This window comes from Schistocerca piceifrons, chromosome 8 (assembly GCF_021461385.2).
Source record: "Schistocerca piceifrons isolate TAMUIC-IGC-003096 chromosome 8, iqSchPice1.1, whole genome shotgun sequence".
NCBI lineage: Eukaryota > Metazoa > Arthropoda > Insecta > Orthoptera > Acrididae > Schistocerca > Schistocerca piceifrons.
This window is the reverse complement of record NC_060145.1, coordinates 143,650,003-143,669,298: the sequence shown is the minus strand read 5'-3', so window position 1 is coordinate 143,669,298 and position 19,296 is coordinate 143,650,003. Positions and strand designations below refer to the sequence as shown.

The 19,296-nt window shown below is 43.1% G+C and overlaps 1 protein-coding gene across 1 annotated transcript in view; it reads right to left on the bottom strand.

Moving 5' to 3' along the window:
- The window catches only part of LOC124712523 (solute carrier family 35 member G1), a 593,502-nt gene that overhangs the window by 418,560 nt on the left and 155,646 nt on the right, over positions 1 to 19,296 (bottom strand). Inside the window, exon 2 of the mRNA XM_047242834.1 lies at positions 7,579 to 7,654. The gene's annotated coding sequence lies outside the window, so the exon portion shown is untranslated. The remainder of the gene's footprint in view (positions 1 to 7,578; positions 7,655 to 19,296) is intronic.

Sequence of the window (19,296 nt, the reverse complement as noted above, 5' to 3'; positions counted from 1 at the left end):
GAAGATTCTCACGATTAACGGTTACGGGAAGAGTTAGTTAGTTACATGTTCCACGCATCATTTGAACGATTCCTTTAACGAAATGATGTGGAATGAGCCAGTTAACAGGGTATATACACATGAATAGCGTGTATATTAGTGATCACATTATTTTATAGTCGTACTCATGCAACTACACTTACAAACAAGGTTTTTTTCCCCAGGCTGCCGGTATTTATTTTGCAGGATTACTGAACTGTGATGACTCCATTGTGTCTCTTCCATGTGAGGTACCAGGCACCGTAGACAGCAAAGTAGAGACTCCCAATGAAAAGGAAATGTATGAATGCGTGGTGTCTGTTCTTTCTGACATGTCCAGTACAAGAGACACCACGCTAAATCAGCAACTGTGATACATATTACGTAAACTGAAAGTGGAGGGGGGAGAAAGGAAAGGGAAGGGATTATTGATGTCAGCTGCATCATACGAAATCATCGATGACGAGTGAAAATGTGTGCCGGACCGGGATGCGAACCCGGGATCTCCTGCTCACTAGACAGTTCCGTTAACCAATACGCCACCTGGACGCAGTGTTCGTCGTAATTTCGCAAACTATCTCGGTACGCAGGAGATCCCGGGTTCGAATCCCGGTCCGGGACACATTTTCACTAGGCGCCGCTGAATCCATATAAAGTCCAGATGCAACTGCCGTCATGAGTTCCTTCCCTTTCCTTTCCTTTCTCACCCATCCACTTTCAATTTCCTAATAAGAAAAAGAATTACTATAAACAATAAAAACCTAAAAAAAATAATAAGAACAAATTGCAAGAGACCCAATATGCAAGACAGCCAATAAGGAATGGAGAACCGTTAATCATCAAAATAATTACGAAACTGTTAACGAATGTCTGGGAATAAGAGAGTTTGTCTGACGACTGGAAAATATCTGTTACTTGCCGTGCACAAAAAGATGTGTGTTACAGTTGTAGAAGGATTAAACTCCTTAACGTAAGTTCCAAAATTCTCTTTCAGAGGCTACTGAACAGAATCATCTCAAATGCAGAAGGAAGTGTAGGGGACTATCAACGTGGTTTCAGAAGCAACCGATCAACAATAAAAAAAATTGGCTCTGAGCACTATGGGACTCAACTGCTGTGGTCATCAGTCCCCTAGAACTTAGAACTACTTAAACCTAACTAACCTAAGGACATCACATACACCCATGCCCAAGGCAGGATTCGAACCTGCGACCGTAGCAACAGCGCGGCTCCGGACTGGAGCACCTAGAACCGCACGGCCACCGCGGCCGGCGATCAACAATAGATCAGTTTCTTACGCTCAGGCAGACAACCGGGAAAGATTGGAAACGTAATATTGACATACACTTGGATTTTTGTTGACTTCAAAGAAGCTAATGACAGCGTGCATAGGGGCACACTCACTTACGTCTTGCAAGTGTATCAGTTCCCACATTTTAAAACTTGTCGAGACTGCTGTACTAAACAGTATGTCCCCGTATGCGGTATCTCCGTATACTTCACAGTGATCACTCTACATCTGACGCTGCTCAGGCGAATCATATATCCTATCAATCCTAGAAACGTTAAATACGAACAACAGTAACGCACTTTGGTGATCGTTCTGCCTCTCAAACAGGAGACCATTTCCTAAGGAAATGCAATCCGAAAACAAAGGAAGTAGGTTACAGTACGCTTGTCGCCCACTGCTTGAATACTGCTCAGCAGTGTGGGATCCGTACCAGATAGGGTTGATAGAAGAGATAGAGAAGATCCAACGGAGAGCAGCGCGCTTCGTTACAAGATCATTTAGTAATCGCGAAAGCGCTACGGAGATGATAGATAAACTCCAGTGGAAGACTCTGCAGGAGAGACGTTCAGTAACTCGGTACGGGCTTTTGTTAAAGTTTCGATAACATACCTTCACCGAAGAGTCAAGCAATATATTGCTCCCTCCTACGTATATCTCGCGAAAAGACCATGAGGATAAAATCAGAGAGATTAGAGCCCACACAGAAGCATACTGACAATCCTTCTTTCCACGAACAATACGAGACTGGAATAGAAGGGAGAACCGGTAGAGGTACTCAGGGTACCCTCCCCCATCGATATATGCATATTTGTGTTGATCCATTGTGGCTTCCAGAATGACGAGATCACCCAGGGAAAGCCGCGAAAATAATCCCCCAACCATAAAGCTCTCTCGATTGTTGCAGGGTGTTTGCTTTCAGACGTTTCACGCCGTACACACCAACGGCCATTTGTCTGAAGGAGCACGTAATGTGATTGTTGTGTACATAGTTCCGCGTAGTCAGTGCGTACACAACTTTCCCACAAGAACGCGCCCCGCTAAGCACAACAGCGCAGGCGCAGCGCTCGTCTGTCTCCCCACTACGAGATGGCGCTGCCATAGAGACGGACCAAATTCTGCTTCCACCTATCCGCGTATTAATATGTAACGCAGCCAATGAGATTGCTGCTAACATAGAACCTTATCTCCTAGCGGATCACACTCGCGCAGGATACATGAACGCGCGAGGTATTATAATGAGTGTACAGACCTCCTATTAGTCAGTCTGCATTCATCTGCACCAGTCTGTACCAATCTGCATTAGTCTGTACCAGTCTATACTCAAGTTTCAGTCTGTGCCTAATAAGATTACCATATTCCTGTACATCGCCATGAAGATAAATGTATAGACACTTTTGTCAAGTATCAGAGATATATGTGAGAATAAGATTAATGTACCAATACCAAAGGAACTTCAGATTGTCAATCGCCAATAGCATCCAGAACCAAGGTTAGTAATATTTATGCTTGTTATTATTCTAATAAATGTGTGTGAAAATTAATCAAGTTCTGTTTAAAGCTGGTCACCGTCAATCTGTTACTCTAAGCCTGCAAGTGGCATTTCTATCATCTGACCGAACAGCAGAAGATGAACACGCCACGATACGACCACGAGACATATTGCTGACACTCGCCTACTTCGTTAGAGCGACAAGTCAAATAATCTGATGGTGTGTGTACTGAAGGTCTTACAGTACCCACACCACAGTGATAAATCTGAAAAGGCCACCTGTCGCCAAAAGTGGAAGTCCAATTATGATACTGGAGTGCAAATTCCAGCCTTCGACGCTGATGAACAGCAGTCAGCGTGGGTGCATGAACCGTGCACCTGCTGCGGAGCCTTATACGCAGCACCGTTCGCTCAAAGGTCGTTGAGGAGACACTGTTGGTAGCCCATTGGTTCATTAGGGCTGTCAGTTGCTCGACAGATACATCTCCGAAGCCGTCGTTCACCACAATCATCTATGGCCCATGTTGCCCGCAGTTGTCTCGGCGCCGGTTATGGAGAGCGCCATTTCGCCTTGCACGGTATACTTTAACCATGGAGGCATGCAAACAGTTTACAGACTTAGTCGTTTCGGAAATGCTTCCACCCTTGGCCTGAATTCAATGATTTTTCTTTTTGGACGTCAGATAAATCGCTCCGTTTCGAAGCTACAAAAACGCCTGCATTGTTTTTCGCGTCCCACAACATGCTTTATATACCCTCCACTGTTAGTTCTGCCAACTGCCGTCTGTGAGTAGTGACTGTACATTGATGTCGAACACAGCCTGTGGTTACATTAATGTGACTGGACCATGTATAATGTACAGAGGTATTTAAGCAATCTTCCTTCTTGCAATCCGTACGTGAATGGAACAGGAGAAAGCCCTAATAACTGATACAGCGGGATGTGCCCCCTGCCATACACTTGGCAGTGATTTATGGTGTATGGATGTAGATGTAGGTGCAATTCAGAGTAGCCGATTTCGGCTTACTCCCATCATCAGAGCGCCGGCCGTGGTGACCGAGTGGTTCTAGGCGCTTCAGTCCGGAACCGCGCGACCGCTAAGGTCGCAGGTTCGAATCTTGCCTCGGGTATGTATGTGTGTGATGTCCTTGGGTTAGCTAGGTTTAAGTAGTTCTAAGTTCTAGGGGACTGATGACCTCAGATGTTAAGTCCCATAGTGCTCAGAGCCATTTGAACCATTTGACACGGTAAATGATGACAGCCAGAACAGTTGCAGGATAAAGATTTATTAAAATTCTTGACCTAGGTTTCGGTATATATAAATATTCTAACATTCTGCGTGGTGTCTGTTCTAAGTCGTGTCTCCCTACCACTTTCGCGCAATGACGCTCTGAGCGTGTTTTTGAGGGAATTGACTAGTTTGAACCTGGGACCTGTTGCTGGTAACGAGACGCCAGACCACACGTGACACGAAGAGTTCAGAAGAGTTCAGAAGAGTTCAGTGAGACTAGCGATGATATAATCAAATACTTAATGACTTCAGCATCAGCTCCACTGTGCTCCCTGTAAAAGAATCTTAATACTAACTAAATTTAGTGGAAGGGGTTCATGGCTTTCCTATTTTTAGTTAGCTGGTAAAATAACGTCGAAAAAGTAGTTAAGTTTACAATTGGAATTTTTATTCTACTCACAAAACATTGTTTATAAATTGCACTATTGATAAAAGGAAATATTTTAATACAGGATGATAAAAACCAACTGCGTTCAACAAAAATGTGAACGAATATTCCCTGAATGGGTTTCCAAGTTCTACAATGGATCAAAGGATGACCTATGCCATATCACATCTATAATCTAGATTTAAGTTAAGTTTCATAAAAGAGAAAAGTATCAAAATGGTCTACAGTGACCCTCAGTTATCTTTAATTACTTATCTAACTTGTCGTAAATTACAGTGGCTGATGTGGCTTCTCAATAATTATATAACAGAAAATTCATCGAGTTTCAGATTTTAACTTCAAGTAGCAAATGTGAATACCATGAGCTTTAATTGACGATCGACACTAGTATTACGTAAAAAGGGGATGTAACTCTGCAGTTCTGAGCGAAGCCTTATGCGCTCAAAAATGCGGCATCACGTGCGTTCGTTACCTTGTCGGTGTTTAGGCAGCGTCAGGGGGCGGCGGGTGGCACAGCTCCACCCACCTCACCGTCTCGGAAGCAACTCTCTCTAACCTCTCCTTACTACAGCTTACCAAAGTTGGTTTAAAAAAAGCTATCTGTCTGTGCTTTCAACTGACCAATCAAGGTCTCAATGTTAACATTAAGCTCTGCCTACAAAAATTCTGTCTATCCAATGAGAAACGTTATACTTTTTGTGATGGGGCAATGTTTTTAACGTTTGCAACGTAACAGAGACGCGAAAAAGTCTCACGCTAAAACTTACAGCTGGTGTGGCCCTTTTAGTGTTATCGTAAGATCTATACTGTTCTTCTGGAGGGCTCTATCTTTTAACATGGGCTGAGGGGTGGTCCTGGCGGTCAGCTGGCGATGTGGGTGTCCGTCCCTTATCGTAGGGCCTTATAGTTTAACATGGTTCTGCTCTCGGCTTCTGTTCTCGTTTCTTCCCTAGGAACTGCGTCTGTTTCGCGGTGGGAAGGTGTGACATGCATTTAGGCGTTCTTGTGTTAGTCTGTAGTATTCCATTTGCTTACTCGCTGATCGTATTACTTTGGTTAATTTAATGTCAGGATTTATTCGGAGCTATGTGACATACTGCCGGATTTGCTTATCATGTCAGGGTTTTCATGGAAGGTGTTGGATTTCCCTGACACCTTACAATATACCTTCATCAGAAGTAAAAAATCCTGAACAGGAAGACACCTTCATTAGCAAAAACTTAGCATCGGAAATGAGAAACAAAGCTTCATCTGTTTGACACTAGGACACAGGTAAATTGGTTCCATATTTTCTATTTTACATAGATGTTTTTAAATGGTCTGATATGTTTTTCTTATTAAGACAGAAGGTTTGAATTAGCACAACTCTTAATAATTTTGATGCGTTTGTGTATGTATCCATAGATTTTAATATGCGCGAGTGTCTGGCACATACCACAAGTGGTCTCTCTCGGCGATACCATCTGCCCTAGTGCTTTCACACTCTCGTCACGATAGTTCATAGGCGAAGGACTGGTACTAAACTGTATTCGCTTTGACCCTGTGTCCATAATCATGTTGTACAAATGGAGATGATCTCTTAACTATTGTTTTTATTAATCTCCATTGCAGGATGTAATTTTAGTAAATAACTAAAAGATTTTGTGCCTGTATTACTCTGGTAATTTCACGGTTACTTAAGCTTTAGCGTTTTTTCTTTCTCATTTCCGATGTAAGCTTTTGCTAATGAAAGTGTCTTCCTGTTCAGGATTTTTTACTTCTGATGAAGGTATATTTATATATACCGAAACCTTGATCAAGAATTTTAATAAATCTTTATCCTGCAACTGTTTTGGCTGTCATCATTTACCGTGAAGAATTTCAACAGTTGTTGTTTCAGCCATGTTTAAAATCTCGAACCATTTGAACCCATCATCAGACGATTAGCATCGTTCTGATACAATATCAACGTCAGGTAATCTGTACCGCAGGTGAATAAAGAGTATTTAAGTACCTGTGTTTACAAATTATGTCACTGTGAGACTTTTATCAAATACTTTTAAAGATCTAACGATGGTAGTAACTAGATAGTAATCACTGTAAATTACATATTTATATCCGATGAAGACTGACGTTTATGAATAAATTGCCAAACGATTGCGGACTCGTTCACAGTTTTTATGTCTTCATTTGATGTACTTTCTGTCGCTCGTAAAAAATCATAGGACCGCTGGGTCCCTGATGATTTCGGACCGGTCTTTTGTAGTACCCCAGGTGCGTGACTAGCCCGTGAACATATGTCACGACCTTCTTATCGTCCAGCACATTAGGTTTCTGTAATCCTGCCGACGCCCGACTGACCGGGTTTCAAGTGATACTGTTCGGCTATCTGCTGGCTGGTCAGTGCGTAGTGACCCAAGAACAGACAGAGTGCTTCTGTACCAACATTCATTGAATTTGATAAAACTTATGAACTGCTATAGGCAGTAATCGCTTTGTTAGTCAAGTATTATATCTGTCGTAGGCTATTCTTTGGATGAAGAATTGAGAAGCTGCGCCTTTCCGTTACGAAAGCATACACGATAAACGGGAACAGATTCACCGTGACGGTACGGGCTCCTCGTTATTAAGAACTACTTTAACTTTAAAAGCGAACATTTTGAGGTTAGGCTTTACCGTGACTGTTACTGACATTAAATGAAACAACAATTTACTTTGCGATTATGTCTTCTCTTCTGCTGTACGAACCTTGCACCCAGCTGATTCCAGACGCCATATTTGTTTACAAATGTGGCAGTATACATGTGAAGTGTTACGACAAGAAAAAGGAACCTGTGACCACTGGAGGTACTCTAGTTTACTTATTAAAGTTTACCATTAAATATCAGTTTAATTTTTTGTCAAAAGTTATCCAAAACCATATTCTGAAATAGTGTCTTGTTTCTCCACTAGGCAGTGCCACAAGTTCCTCCAAATGTCGTAACACAACATACACACACATGTAATACTAACTAATGTAAATCCACCCGATGATGGAGGTTTAAACCTTCGAAACGCGTCGTGGAAAAAATAAAACTACTTTAATGTCGTCGTCGTGACGACAGTCCAAAACAATACTCACCTCGTGAGACGGCCGATACCGACACAGCGCTCCACGGACGAGACTCCGGTCCTAGTGCCCTTGCATCGTCAGATACCTGCAACAGTCCACCATTTTTCTTACTTCCTGCTCCAAATTCCAGTATCAATTATTACATTATAAACATTCACAAATAAAGGGGTAACCGTTCAAAAAAAATGGCTCTGAGCACTATGGGACTAAACATCTGTGGTCATCAGTCCCCTAGTACTTAGAACTAATTAAACCTAACTAACCTAAGGACATCACACACATCCATGCCCGAGGCAGGATTCGAACCTGCGACCGTAGCAGTCGCGCGGTTCCGGACTGAGCGCCTAGAACCGCTAGACCACCGCGGCCGGCGGGGTAACCGTGCTGCACAAGTATTACAAGTAATGCGTAGGTCTACAATCTGAGATGAGAATGTGCAGTACAGGGGCAGGTGACTAAATCGTCATCATCGCACGCAAAGGTGACCGAAGATGGTAGCAAAATTTCAATTACACTAATTAAGAATAAAGAATGCTTACGGGACAATACTTCACAATGGCGCGCCAAGAATTGACAGAGACGTGTCAGAAATTCGTAACTCGAATATCACGGTGGCCACAGCGAAGCAATATCCACAGCGGGTGCTCGCCGTAATACGCATGTTGCCAACGTCAAATCGAAGTTGTCACTTGACGCTGGGACGACGATGTCGTTCACATTTTAAGCTAAGACCGATACTTTAATACGTACATTGGTCACAATAAATGTTGCACACAGCAGAAACTTTAATATTGAACATTGTGATCCAGAAGTACGTTATATTAATACTCTGGTTTGTTTGTAACGTAACTGTAGCGGAAACAGTCCATGCTTTTACCTTGAGGGGGCGGTATGTGCAGTCTATGGAGTCGCGTTACATGTAGACACTGGAGTACGTACGTTAGGTGTCACTGCAAGAGTCATGTTGCTGTAGGATGGTTCGGACGACAATAACGTACGATCAGAGGCTCCGTGTAGTCACTCTAATGGAGCGGGGAATAAGACAGGTGGACGTCGCAACGAATGTCGCTGTTAGTGAAAGTGATGTTATAACTGGAAACATCCCCCAGGCTGTGGCTAAGCCATGTCTCCACAATATCCTTTCTTTCAGGAGTGCTAGTTCTGCAAGGTTCGCAGGAGAGCTTCTGTAAAGTTTGGAAGGTAGGAGACGAGGTACTGGCAGAAGTAAAGCTGTGAGTACCGGGCGTGAGTCGTGCTTCGGTAGCTCAGTTGGTAGAGCACTTGCCCGCGAAAGGCAAAGGTCCCGAGTTCGAGTCTCGGTCGGGCACACAGTTTTAATCTGCCAGGAAGTTTTTTGATGTTATAACAGTTTTATTTTATACAGAAAATTGTTATTTTGGTAACAAAAATGGAAATGATAGTATGGCATTGTTGGCCGGGAGGCCCCATGCGGGGGAGTTCGGCCGCCGTATTGCAAGTCCTTTATAGTCGACGCTACTTCGGCGACTTGAGGGTCAATGATGAAAATGATGATGGACACACAACACCCAGTCCCCTGCCGGGAATCGAATCCGGGCCCCCTACGTGGTAGGCGGAAATGCTACCGCTACGCTACGCAAGCGCATAAAAGAAACGTTACAATAGCATCTCAGTAATAGTCGGCAGTCTCTCTGCCAAAGTGGTTGCTGTGCGAGAGACTGTTAGTAGATCCTTTGTTTGTGAAGAGAGAGGAGTTGAGGTGTGTCTCGTGATGGAGTAACGTGTTTACGTCGTGCAGTTTGCCGGCAATAATTTTCTTATATCATTTTTCATTTATGGAGAGATGTTTTGTAAATTCGTTCAGAAGACTTCAAAAGGTACTGTAATAGCGCATTTGCTGAGACATCCAAGAATAATAATTAATTTGGTCAGGGATTTGGAATTGGAGATTTTTATGATAACGTAACGTTGTGTGACTTACTGATCTTTCTTCAAAGATGGATAGCATACGTCTTTGTAAGAAAGTAAAGAGAATTTCTTCAGTTTTTTCCACTATTAATATAGAGTGAATTATTATATTTCAAGTGTTAAAATATTTTGTCTTAGTCATGTAAAGTTTTGTTAATAAAGTTGCTTTATTGTTTTCCCATCAAACACCTTTCGTCTCTTTATTTCTAGTTTCACATATATAATATTGCTTTCCCAAGTTTCCAGTAACAGAATTTTAATTGACAATAATCATTGAAGCAATGAGATTTATTAGCGCAGACGTTTTGTGGATGTTTCTATAGTTTAAAGCATGCAGTGCATGTCGCGTTGGTAGTAGTTTGAATTTTTATTTTTTAACCAGCACAGCAGAAGCAGCAGCCGCAGTAGTTTGCAAGCAGCAGCAGCAGCACAGCAATTATTCACTGCGCCAACAGGTAGGCCATTTATAATTTACATTTCATACAATTAGCGTTTCAGCAGTGGCATACTTTTCAGACAAAACATGTTTCGCAGTTATTTATATTCATAATTTTCTCGCAGTCAGATTGCTTGTGTTATTGCCAACAGGACAGTTCTCTTAAAATTAACAGAATAGACTGTAGTCTCGACACGAGCGATGCAGTACACGGTTTAATGTTGCATTTCTGATTAACTTTTGCATTGCTGATCACTTTTGAAGAATTACGAGATTACTTACGAATTTAAATACGAGCTTAGGTGTTTCTCTAACCACGAGTTCAGCTTCACATTACCATACAGACAAAATACCAGTAAATATAACTATACATTACCATGCAACAAAAACTAATTAGCCATTTTCAATGTCTCTAGAATCTGTAACAAGGTCCTAGTGACAGTATCACTTGATAACCGTCACAGAAGTTGCCACAGGAGAAATACAACATGTGTGGAGTACCGATATCTGCGTATAACACCAAGCAGAAAGCTTTAACACAATACTACACGTCTAAGGCGTAAGTTACGAACATCTACAAGAGTGCAGGTGTCAACACAAACGATACGAAGTAATTCCATGAGCAGGGATTGCGTACCAGAACACCTTTCAAGGCACCCGCTCTAAATCATGTTCGACGTGGTACTCATGTCGCATGGGTACAAAACCACTCTTTGTGGAATAGACAGCAGCTGGACACAGTACTCTATTCTGATGAGAGCGTTATCAGTCTCCAGCCTGACATTACTGACATTCGTGTGTGGAGGTAAAGTCTACATCTTAACTGTATTGTCGACTGCCACCCTTATCAAGACGGTTCAGTCACGTTTCCAGATGGAATCATGTATGGCATTGTGGCACTATTTCTTGAACATATTGGAGTGGGATTCACGCTGATGGATGTCAATTCACGTCCCCATCGTCACAATCTTCTGTACATCTTCCAAGTGAAGCATAGAATCAGTTGGATGGAATGGCCTCCATATTCTCCATACCTCAGCTGCATTGTCAACGCATGGACCATGCCAAAACGAGCAGTTTTCAATCGTTATGTCTCACCAGACACTTTACAGGGCAAAATAGAGACCGCTGAGGAGGAATGGGACAATATCTCACAGGCTTATCTCTTATCTAAATAATCTGGTAAGGAGCATACCAATCCACATTTAAAAGTATATCCAGTTATGCGGAAGACCAGTTGGTTCACAAAGAATGTGTTATGCAAAATGACTGTGAGAAGAAACTGTAGTGTTTGCAGTGGAATCTTTTGTGTGATTTTATTTTCGTTATTTTTGTGTTTATATCTTTTATTTTTGTTTTTACAAGGCTGTAATACACTCACGCTCGTCAATCAACGATAATTGCATAATGTGGTGCCACACAACGTGGCACTGCACAAAACTGGTGCTAATAGTATAGGCACGTAGGGAACACACACGACACAGATCTGTAAGTCCACAGTATTGGTGATAAGTTGAGAAAACGGTCCCGAAACACATGTGCTACAAAACGCCACTGTTTCCTGCGCATGTACCCCAACATCATCATGGGATATGATCACCATGCACACGCACACAGACCACACAACGGGTTGGCATACTCTAGATCAGGTGGTCGAGCAGCTGCTGGGGTACAACCTCCCATTGTTGCACCAGTGCCTGTCGGAACTCCTGAAGTGTCGTAGTGGTTTGAAGACGTGCAGCGATACGTCGACCGAGAGCATCTCAAACGTGCTTGATGTGATTTAGGTCTGGAGAATAGGCAGGCCACTCCGATCGCCTGATACCTTCTGTTTCAAGGTACTCCTCCACAATGGCAGCTCGGTGCGGCCGTGCGTTATCGTCCATCAGGAGGAAGGTGGGGCCCACTGCACCCCTGAGAAGGCGGACGTACTGGTGCAAAATGACGTCTCGATACACCTGACCTGTTACAGTTCCTCTGTCAAAGACATGCAGGGGTGTACGTGCACCAATCATAATCCCACCCCACACCATCAAACCGCGACCTCCATACACGTCCCTTTCAAGGACATTAAGGGGTTGGTGTCTGATTCCTGGTTCACGCCAAATGGAAACCCAGCGAGAATCACTGTTCAGACTACATCTGAACTCGTCCGTGAACATAGCCTGGGACCACTGTTCCAATGACCATGTACTGTGATCTTAACATCAGGCTTTACGGGCTCTCCTGTGACCATGGGTCAGTGGAACGCGCCCTGCAGGTCTCCGGGTTAATAAACCATGTCTGTTCAGTCGTCTGTATACTGTGTGTCTGGAGACAACTGTTCCAGTGGCTGCTGTAAGGTCCCAAGCAAGGTTATGTGCAGTACTCCGCGGCCATCTGTGGGCCCTGATGGTGAGATGTCGGTCTCCTTGTGGTGTTGTACACTGTGGACTTCCCGAACTGTAGAGCATGGACACGTTTCCTGTCTGCTGGAATCTTTGCCATTATCGTGAGATCACACTTTGTGGCACACGGAGGGCCCGTGCTACGACCTGCTGTGTTTGACCAGCCTCCAGTCGCCCTAATATTCTACAGCTGAAAACGTCATTAATATGTGTTCTTTGAGCCAGTTTCAAAACAAAGTCACCGTTAGCACTTCTGAAAACGTCTGCACACTTACTCGCTGCACCGTTCTCTGACGTGCACCAACGCACCTCTGCGTACGTGGACTGCTGCCAGCGCCACTGTACGACGACCGCAGGTCAAATGCACCGCATGGTCATACCGTGAGGTGACTTAAACACGCAAACCGCCCACCAGAGAGTTGTTTCACCATGTATCAGCATTATCCTCAATTTATGAACGTGAGTGCAGATAGAACAAAATCAGTTTTATTTCCTATTACACTGAAGCGCCAAAGAAAGTGGTATAGGCATGCGTATTCAAAAACAGAGATGTGTAAACAGTTAGAACACGGCGCTGCGGTCGCAACGCCTATATAAGACAAGTGTCTGGCGCAGTTGTTGGATCGGTTAATGTTGCTAACAAGGGGAGGCCGCCAATTGTGAAATTCAGATTCGATTCATACTGCGCATAATAAAAGCTATTGGCCAGAGGTGTAATGTGGCAAAGCACCAAGATGCACTTCTCAGCCGTTGTCGAGAAAATCGACAGTTAAAAGAAACCGTTACGGTGAAATACTCTCTACGATTAATAATTTTCTACAGCGTCGTAGCGCAGCGGTAAGCGCTCGGGTTTGTAATCCGAAGGTCGCCGGATCGAATCTCTCGCCATGCAACTTTTTTTTATTATTAGTTTTTTTGTAATTCATATATATATATATATATATATATATATATATATATATAAAACTATTAATAAATTGCTTATGCATGTTGGTGAAGGCTGATCGCTCTCCAATTGCACCGCCTCCATTTTTCCGTTTTTTTAACAGGGTGTACCAAAGCTCCCGTCCGCACTGATTTTCGACGATGTTATAAGTTGCGCTAGGGACCGCATCTACCTTCTTTCGAAGTTAGCAGGCAACTACGCTGTTATGCGGTGGCTCGTTTCGGCCCATTCAACATCTGTCCTTCAAGTGTAACGAGCGAGTAACGGAGTTTATATTTCATACCTGCCACAGCAAATTTGTGTCCGTGGGATCTCTATTCTAATTCGAACGTTTGCCTTACGCTATACGTATTCGTTTCGGAATATTGCTTCTACGTCTTCCGTTAACTATACGTGGTTAACACTATGAAGACAATTAATAACATTTGTGAAATACAACTTTGTTTGAGGAAAACATAATGATGTTCGAAGTCGCCAGTTTTACCACGACAAACGACTTTCAACAGCTTATTATATGCATAATTGTTGCAACTGATTGCCGGGAATTATATATATACACACATTTGAATTACAAAAAACAAATACAAAAAAAATAAAAGGTCGCATGGCGCGGGATCGATCCGGTGACCTTCGGATTACGAACCCGAGCGCTTACCGCTGCGCCACGACGCTGTAGAAAATTATTAATCGTAGAGAGTATTTCACCGCAACGGTTTCTTTCAACTGTCGATTTTCTCGACAACGGCTGAGAAGTGCATCTTGGTGCTTTGCCACATTACACCTCTGGCCATGAGCTTTCATTATGCGCAGTGTGAATCGAATCTGAATTTCACAATTGGCGGCCTCCCCTTGTAAGTGGCAGGTTATCAAGATTTGAATGAGTCTGAACGTGATGTTATAGCCGGAGGACGAGCGATGGGACACAACACCTCCGAGGTAGCGAAGGAGTGGGGATTTTCCCGCACGACCATGTCACGAGTGCACCGTGAATATCAGGAAGCCGATAAAACATCAAATTTCCGACACAGCTGCGGGTGGGAAAAGATCCTTCAAGAACGGGACCGACGAAGACTGAAGAAAATCCTTCAACGTGGCAGAAGTGCAACCCTGCCGCCAATTGCTGCAGATTTCAGTACTGGGCCATCAACAAGTGTCAGTGTGCGAACCATTCAACGAAACATCATCGATATGGGCTTTCGCAGCCTAAGTCCCACTCGTGTACCCTTGATGACTGCATGATACAAAGCTTTACGCCTCGCCTTGGCCCTTCAGCACCGACACTGGACTGTTGATGACTGAAAACATTGCCTGGTATGCCTAGGTATGGAGACAACCTCATGAATCCATGGACCTTGCATGTCAGCAGAGGACTACTCAAGCTGGTGGAGGTTCTGTAATGGTGTGGGGCGTTTGCAGCTGGAGTGATATGGGACCCCTAATACGTATAGATGGACAGGTGACACCTACGTAAGCATCCTGTCCAATCACCTGCATCCATTCATGTCCAATATGCATTCCGATGGACGTGGGCAATTCCAGGAGGACTATGCGACATCCCACACATCCATTATTGCTACAGAGTCGCTCTAGGAACGCTCTTCTGAGTTTAAATACTTCCGCTGGCGTCCAAACTCCCCAGACATGAACATTATTGAGCGTATCAGCGATACCTTGCAACGTGCTGTTCAGAAGAGGTATCTGCCCCCTCGTACTCTTACGGATTTATGGACGGCCCTGCAGGATTCATGAATTGAATTCCGTCGAGCACTACTTCAGAAATTAGTGGAGTCCATCGCACGTCGTGTTGCGGCACTTCTGCGTGTTCACCGGGGCCCACACAATATTAGCCAGGTGTACCAGTTTATTTGGCTCTTCAGTGTTTTCCCATTTATTTTAACCACTGTGTTACACGTGTTTGCCCTGTTTTCACACATTTAGGTATTAGAAACAGCAATGGCTCGGAAGTGTTGCTCCTACGATGGAAATCGATATTCGTCAAAGGAAGAAATTTTATTTTTCATGGATACATATGAAAAATGGTCTAAGTACAGTTATAATACTAGGTTACTGTTTGTGCAAATTACAACATCCAGAAGGATTGGTCTGAATCACTCCAAAATCAGAGGATTTGTAGAGCAGTGGAACCATATTAATTGGTACAGTTTGCAGAGAGGTGGTGTACACACAGATTCAGCAGTGCCCAGTTTTGTGCGTCTGGACAGATGTGTGTTACGCCACGTGCCACGTGTGCAGATCCGTCAAACAAGGTGGAAACGTGTCAGGAAGCACCAGAATGCCTCGTCGATGTTACAGAGCTCAACAGCAGTATGTGAGTCAGTTCGAATGGCGCAGAATGATTGGTCTCCGGGAAACAGGTTTGTCGAGTTGTGACGTTGCGGTTCATACAGGACTTCCCGCTACAGAAGTGGTGTGTGTGCAGAGCCGACAGTGTTGAACAGAGCGACTTGCGGCTAATGGGCCACACAACGCAACAGGCCGCAACGACTTCCATCTTGCTCACAAGGCTGTAATTGACAGAACAGCTTCGTCCAGAGGATTGCATCCATTCACCATAAGGGGGTTCAAATGTGTGTGAATTCCTAAGGGACCAAACTGCTGAGTTTACCGGTCCCTAGATTTACACAAAATAACTTATGCTAAGAACAACACACTCATCCATGCCCGAGGGGGGACTCGAACCTCCGGCGGGAGCGGCCGCGCAATCCGTGACATAGCGCCTCTAACCACGCGACCATTACGCGCGGCCCCGTAATGGGTGCGAACATGTGTGCACCGACAGTTCGATTCAATCTGTTGGTAGTTGTACTGGTGACACGTACACCACTGCGTCGGTCTCTATTGATAAGAAATCACCAACACCTCATACTGCAATGCATATGTGAACGCCGTCACTGGCTTGATGGGTGGCAAAATGTTAAGACTTTGGACGAGTTCCGCTCCAGCTTGTCCTACAGTGCTGACTGCGTACATTTTAGACATTACCTTGTTGAATGCAATCAGCAGAGTGCATTATTTAAAGTGATGGCGAACAAACGCCAAGTGAGATCATTTAGGGCGCCATTGCCTATAATACGCAATCTCGCTACCTATGTATGGAATACAGTCTTTACTGCCATCGTTATATCAGGAGGTTTTGGCACCCGAGGCAATGCACATCCTGCTGGCACCACCATATGCTATATGTGTCCTTGCTGCAGGATTCATGGAGTGAATTCCGTCGAGCACTACTTCAGACATTAGTGGAGTCCATGCCACGTCGTGTAGCGGCACTTCTGCGTGTTCACCGGGGTCCACATAATATTAGGCAGGTGTAACAGTTTATTTGGCTCTTCAGTGTATTTCCATTTATTTTAACCACTGTTTTACACGTGTTTGCCCTGTTTTCACATATTTAGGTATTAGAAACACCAATGACTGGAGGTGCAGTTTTCAGAAACATTAAGGCAGCAAGAGGCACTGCAAGTGTTGATTAATATCGATAAACAGTGAAATGAAGGTATAAAATCGTAGGGCTGATTTATGTCCTTGAACATGAAAATATTTACGAGATATGCAATAGATAAATTGTGCTGCCATTCAGAACTCTGAATGTACACGTATTTAGAGCAATGTTCCTTAGCAGACAAGATTTATATATGTCTGTAAGAGTCATTACCTCTCGATTATACAAAAATATCCAAACCTTACTACTTATTTTTAAATAGCCACAATAGAAAGCTGTATTATTAACACCTATAATGCGGAGAATAGATATGTGGTATTAATTAAGCCTCTGAATTTTTTAGGTGAAAACTGTTAAGAAGGCTTTTTAAATAAAACAAACGTTATTAACATTCTACTTCTTTATTCTTCATTACTACATATTTCTTTATCAGCATAGTCGCGCACATTTCCCTCAACGAGGGAGCAGTTTGTTGATACCTTCCCTGTAGAATGTCTGACTTTGTTGACGGTTCCACAACTTCGTCCCTGCTTGTGCCGCTCCATCACTATCAAAGTGGAGTCCTTGCTGGTGTTCTTTAAGTTTTGCAAACAGACGAAAGTCAGGTGGGGCCAAGTAGGGACTATACCAAGGATGATCGATGACAGTCAACAGAAGGCGTCGGATTGTTTGCACATGTCACAGCGCTCGTCGTGTGGTCTGGCATTGTCATGTTGAAGAAGAGGGGACTACATGTGTGAACCAACTCTTCCAGTTTTAAACTCCATTACAGCACGCTGCTTCTCACGCCCGACATGGGTCATTACACACCGCCATGTTAAACGCTACAATTCGGACCCCTCTTGCGGCAGCGGCTGTAAGTATGTAGACATGTAGAATAAAAATTTAGGGTGTTAATAAAGTTTTTTTTTAAGAGCTTTAAGAATCTTCACATAGAAAATTCGGAGGCATTACTTTTCGGTTCTCTCTTGTATATCTCCAAGGATGAACGAATATTCAACATATGGTACCACATAGTACAAACGGAAAAAATTCTCCTATACAAATATTTCAGTGTAGGCTATGATAAATCGCTAATTTGCATTTCATAGCTCAAAACTCGGTGTTTTTGTGACACTCTCATTTAGGCGTACTATATAGCTATTCCTACTCGTTATGGCAGTAAGCGACGAAACAGCGTCACTCGCTAACCGATGAAGCAGGAAGGATAGTGGAATTTAAACCCAGAGGAGAAAAGTTGGAAACTAAATGGGAAGATAGTGAAAGCAGTAAGACAGAGGCTGTAACACCTACAGAAAGTCTAGGAGCAATGCCCAGATTTTCTGTTGTATTTCTCTTAACCGATTAGTTCACTGAATAAAAATAATAAAGTACGTTACTGTTACGTTACCTTACAAAAATGCCAAGACGACCTAATTCTTTCAATAAAGATTTTAGTTATGACATGACACGAAATAATTAAAATGTTAATTAGCAGGATTTTTTTATTATTAAACCAGCTTTAAAACAATTCTTATGAAGCAATTTAAGAATTACAATAATTAATTCACTGAAAATTATGTACTTCATATTTCATGCACGAAAATTCTGAGAGATTTACTGACATATGTTGTGATGCACTAACACGATTTGTGGAGAGAAAGAGCTTTACTGAATCATGTATGTAGTTAAAATTAAATATTTATAAGGGTCAGGCAGCTCTGTTATGAAACTGAGTCCATAAGCCTAGGTGATGTCGAATGCAGTGATACCGCAGTTGTGCAGCGTACACGATGTATGATTCTGTATATAATTAAGCTAATGAGTTCATTATAATAATATTATTGTTTAATGTAACCCACGAATTGTTTTGTTTTTTACGTCGCAGAGATTTGACGAGAGCTAATGGTTATACAGGACGGTTATAATTAAACTTTCACTTCTTGAGCTACTTAGACTTCATCGGGATGATGTTCAGATTGAGCGTTGTTAGATTTGCGTTAGTAATAATAATAAGCGTATGGCATTGGTGGCCGGGAGACCCCTCGCGGGGCGGTTCGGCCGCCGCTCCACAAGTTCTTTAACGCCACTACGGCGGCTTGCGAGTGAATGATGATGAAAGACACGCAACACCCAGGCATCTCGAGGTAGAGAAAATCCCTGACCCCGCCGGGAATCGAACCTTCTTTTTGTAACCATATATATTTATTTAAATATATTAACAACGACACATTTAAAAAAAAAACATTTTATTCTATTAACCTGTTATATTCCTAGTGTTGGTTAATATTACTGTCATTTTATAGGTTTTCGTTTTTATATTTTTCCTTTTTCGTTTTTCTCTTATTGTTCCTTATACCCTTTGTAAGTAGGCTGTTTAGGTTCTTATATTGGTAACGCCACGTAGCGCTCTGTATGAAAATCACTGGCTGTGCTGTGTGCAGTCTGTGGCTAGTTTGCATTGTTGTCTGCCATTGTAGTGTTGGGCAGCTGGATGTTAACAGCGCGTAGCGTTGCGCAGTTGGAGGTGAGCCGCCAGCAGTGGTGGATGTGGGGAGAGAGATGGCGG